Consider the following 5,059-nt stretch of genomic DNA (forward strand, 5'->3'; position numbering starts at 1 on the left):
TCCGTTGACAGTGAGAACTCAATAATGTGTGTGGGATCAATGAGAAACAGGAGAGAGAAAGAAAAAGGAGGAGGCTCTTGTCGCTCTACTCTTCAATCCCAGAGACTAAGTGGTCAGCGTACCTTTCACTTAGGAAGAAGCCAGAAGGGAGGGAGCTGGTGATGGTCCCATTCCAGCAATAAAAGCAGAGGGCTCTGATCTTATCAGCCTTTCTGTTGCCATGATGACAAGGAGCCCCAGAACTGTGCCCCTTGCACCTTTTGTAAGCTTTCCTAGGCTGAGTGACTTCCGTGTTGTGGTTTCCCTGTGGTGAGAAATAGTTCAGCCGGTAGCATGCAAGAGCTGTATGTAGTACTGTCTCAGGACAGCGCAGAGGTGGAGCTGGGAATCACCGCATGCCAGCGGTAGAAGAGGAATTTCCCAGGCAAGAAACTGGATAACAGCAGCTTCAAAAGAGGGAGGAAAAAAGGCTGAGGCTATGGGACTGCAACTAGGAAGAAAAGCTGAGCTCAGACCATTGGTCTGGACTTGAGAAGAGACCGGTAAGTTTAAAAATATGCCCCTGAAGACCTTGCATGGGAAGCTGTTTCAACAGATGCCAAAGAGTTTGGGCCTGTGGCCAAACCTGGAAAGAATGTTTTGAGACCCGGCAGTGATTCAGGGGATTAGTTCTGCCTTGGAAGAAAACGCAAAAATGGAAAGAGCTCTTCAGAAAAATATTCCAAAACCAGAGCCCCCAAGTTTCATTTTTACATGCCAGCTCTGATCAGTTGGTAGGGCTTTCGGGATTGCTAAATTGAAAAGAAAGCTAAAGCTATGACCAGACTCAGTTAAAAAGAAAGAAGGAAGGATGGAAGGAAGGAAGGGAGAAAGGAAGATGAGTCCTACGATTGATTAATCATGTCTGCCATAGAAAAGAGTCTGGGAATCCAAAGGGAAGACAGGCCGGTGTGGTGGCTCACACCTGTAATCCTAGCACTCTGGGAGGCTGAGGCAGGATGATCACTTGAGGTCAGCAGTTCCAGACCAACCTGAGCAAGAGCAAGACCCTGTCTCTACTAAAAAAAATAGAAATGATTAGCCAGGAAATACTAAAAATAGAAAAAGTTAGCCAGGCATCGTGGTGCTCACCTGTAGTCCCAGCTACTCGGGAGACTGAGGCAAGAGGATTACTTAAACCCAGGAGTTTGAGGTTGCTGTGAGCTAGGCTGATGCCACAGCACTCTAGCTCAGGCAATAGAACAAGACTCTGTCTCAAAAAAAAAAAATCAGGGGGAAGATAAAAGGGGAGATTCTAAAAGGTACTGTTGAATGACTTAAATATGAAAGGCTGTGTTGTGTACATTAGTGGAAATATGATAGGCTTTGTCATTAGAGCTGATTTTGAATCCTGGTTCTGCCCAATGTATTAGCTATGTAATTTTGGGCAGTTTACAAAACCCCATCTGTAAAATGGGATCATCCTGCAGATTACATAGAAATTGCTATGCAAGTATTGCCTATAATTATTATAACACTCACACAGCAATTCTAGGTGTCACGCATTGTTCTAAGAACTTTGCGAATATCAATTCATTTTATTATCACAACAACCCTATAAGGTTATTATCCCCAATACACTGACAAGGAAACTGAGGCTTAGAAAGCTTAAGAGGCCTGCCAACGGTCACACAACCAATGAGTGGCCAGAGCCAAGATTAAAACCCAGGCAGTCTGGCTCTGAGTACATATTCTTAACCACCTTACTAGTTAACTAGAGCCAACCACTTTCCACTGCTGTGATTGCTATCCTTATGTGGCAAGCAACTGACATAAGCTCTGTGATTTAACTTAACTCCATAAGACTTGCACCCTGACTTTCTCACACACATAAAACTCGTTTAATAGAGCACTTCATCTTACACCATGTGAACTGAAGAGTCATGAACAGGACAAGAGTAGGGGTTGTTCATCTGAAGAAAAGAGAAAGGACAAAATCAGGACTCAGGAGTTTGGCCTCTACCAAAATATGTCTTGCCTTTTTACTCTTTGCTATATAGCATGAAAGGTTTACTCAAAATTCACCAAAATTCACAGGGCAGGTGTCTTATTCCATTCAAGCAGCTACAATAAAATGTCAAGAAATGTTCATTGACATTATGTGATAAACGGTTCAGGGATCAACTGTTTGGGAACCACTGTGTTAAACAGCCTTAGGAGGAGTTCTCTACTGTGAGACTTCTCAGGACCTTTAAAATGCTATTATCCCTTGAGATTTTTAAGAGGGCGTTATAGTTCACAGAACATATTTTTCCCATAGGACTATGTTCTGCAGGACATTCTTTGGAAAATGTTGAAATAAAAGAAGCATTTAGAATCATGTTCCTTGGGAACTAGAAATGAAAATTATGAGGGCCGTGGCTTAATGAACATATCTTTCTCTTAACAAGGAAAGACGAAAAACAAAGAAGAAATAAGGAGAGCCAGAGTGGAAGAAGCAAAGATAGGTGTTTAGAGGGAAGAAGGAAGAAAGCATGGCCCTAGAGAGATGACATGTGAGGATATGAGGAACACTTGGATGACCACAGTGTGGGAGGGAGCAATGTGTCAAAAGCAGAGGTGTTGCCAAATGCAGGACATGTGGTCACTCACTGCCATCATCAGCACCACCAGAGAAAGTAACTTTTCTGTGGTCTCAGTACTTTGCAGACCCTGTGTTATGTCCTTTATAGACATTATGCCATTTAAATCCCATTTTACAGATGAGGAAATGGAGGCACATGCAAGTTAAGCAATTCACCCAGAGTCAAGCTTATAAAACTTCTTAGTGGCAGCACATAGATTCGATCCAGCAAACTTGACCCCAGAACCCATGTTCTCACTGCTACATTGCATAACTCTACTAGTAGCGTTAGAGGGAGAACTGGAATTCCATTATGTAATACAAAAGGATATTGCACAGAAGTGCAACGCCAAAACATTTGGAGAAAAAGGAAAAGACAAAAACCAACCAACCAACCAGCCAACCAATATCACTTTGGATATTTGGCTGCACAGGGCAAAACAGCTAGAGGTCTGATTTTTTCCCACAGCCCATCCAGATGTTCAGATACCATCATGTTTTCTTTCTCTTTCTTTTTTCACTCTTGTGTTAACTATCCCTTCTTAACTTATGGCATAAGTTATATATCAGGCTATATCAACCGTATCTAGTGTATTAAACTTGGCTCATAAAGTGAACATAAGACTTTTTTTGAATGTTAAAAAGCATTTTTCAACCCGAGGACTATGACTACTGTATTTACAATAAGCCTCACATAGGTTTCCACAACTGCCAGTTCTGGGGATGGGCGGGCAGTGAGGTGGGGAGGCCCTTAGAACAGCTTCCTAGGACAGATTCTGAAAACATGAATCACAGCTCAATTAAATCATTTGTGGCTCAGAACATATCTGCATTAAACACTGGCATTTAGCCACATCCTAACTGCTGATTTCTATGCATAAAATCTGATGCAAATAGTAAATCACACTATTTCGGGGGGAGAAGGGGGTATAAACTCAGATCTGGAAAAGCAGTCCAGGATGTGAAAATCTTGCACGCTGGATTCGTTGCAGATGGCAAAAAATGGTTCCGTTGGAATGCTACAAATACGGACTGGGGCACTTCTAAGGCAAAGTTTGTGCGCAACAGTCTGACACCTCTGATTTACTTTCTTGGGTCTGTAGCAAAATAAAGGGCTGCTGCAGACAGGCCAGGGTCAGATGAGATGGAAAGACTGCAGGCTGCTCGTAAATTTCTCTATTTACCTGGTGAATGGTGAGGGTAGGGCTTTGGGCTCCTCGGTCCAGAAGAGCTGCAGGGCAGAGCGTTCCAGTCGTGGCTGGCCCTGGGCTGCTGCCCTCACGCTGCTTCGGCTGCTTCTAAGATCCCACTGGAAGTCCCAAAGGGCCGGAGAGCCCCCAGGCCAATATTACGTTTCCGAAAGAATATTCCTTCCCCCACCCCACACCCCGCTTTGCTTGCGTTGACTGAGGAGCGCTCGGGTTTCCTCCACCGCTGCGCAAAGCAGCTGGGAACCCAGGCGTTGCGCTGGCAGAGCGAGGCGGGCCCTGAAACCACTTCCAGATGTGCTCGGCTGGCGGGCTGGGATCCGCCAACTTCCTCTCACAGCCTGGTCCAGCAGTCTGCGTGCAAAGCATTTCGAAAACAAGGCTGTTCTGGAGGAAAGGATTCAAAATCAGAGAAGAGCAAATGCTTAGCGGGTGAATTTCTACCAAAGGTAGACTTTGAGAGAACAGAAGTGAAAAATAAAGTTCACACTGAGTTTGAAAATCTTCCTAACCACTAATTTCCGAAATCCCGTAGTCATTAAAACGCTGTTGCCCTCAAATTAAAACCCAGATAACAACCACGGTCTCATTCTACCAAGGCAATGATAATGATAAAAGTTTCAAGATGGAGTGTTTTGTGCCTGAACACCGGGAGGAGTCAGGCAGGGAGCTGACCTCGACAGCAGTCTAGGCTGTTCTGTATTTCTGCCATCGATTCTCAGAAACCTGGGAAGAAGGGCCAGCACTTTGCCTGGGATCTGGAATTCATTTCTGCAGTGGCCCATCTTCCTAGTTCCCGTAAGGAAGTAAGAATCCCCTTGTTTGCTGTTTCCTTCTGAAGTGGTGCTCTCAAACGGAAATATAATGCACACCGCACTGTTATTTTCAATTTTCTAGTAGCCACATTAAGAAAAATACAAAGAGGTAAAATCTATTTTAATGATTTATTTTATCCAACACATTTTATCCAACAAAATATTACCATTTCAACACACCATCAGTATAAAACATCCTCGACAAGACATTTTACATTCTTTTTTTTAACTAAGTCTTTGAAATTTTGTATGTATTCTACATTTGCAGCACATCTCAATTCCAACATTAAATTTCATCGGAAACACTCAAAGATATATTTAGATTTCATAAAATTTACAATTTAAAAAGTAGATAGGCCGGGCGTGGTGGCTCACGCCTGTAATCCTAGCTCTCTGGGAGACCGAGGTGGGCGGATTGTTTGAGCTCAGGAGTT

General features: G+C 43.5%; 1 protein-coding gene across 1 annotated transcript in view; it reads right to left on the reverse strand.

Annotated features, from left to right (window-relative positions):
- GLT8D2 (glycosyltransferase 8 domain containing 2) overlaps nt 1-4,196 on the reverse strand; it is a 53,118-nt gene extending 48,922 nt beyond the window's left edge. Inside the window, exon 1 of the mRNA XM_012650249.1 lies at nt 3,787-4,196. The gene's annotated coding sequence lies outside the window, so the exon portion shown is untranslated. The remainder of the gene's footprint in view (nt 1-3,786) is intronic.
- Nucleotides 4,197-5,059: the final 863 nt, after the last annotated feature.

Source organism: Propithecus coquereli, unplaced genomic scaffold (genome assembly GCF_000956105.1).
Source record: "Propithecus coquereli isolate 6110/MARCELLA unplaced genomic scaffold, Pcoq_1.0 Scaffold316, whole genome shotgun sequence".
Lineage (NCBI taxonomy): Eukaryota > Metazoa > Chordata > Mammalia > Primates > Indriidae > Propithecus > Propithecus coquereli.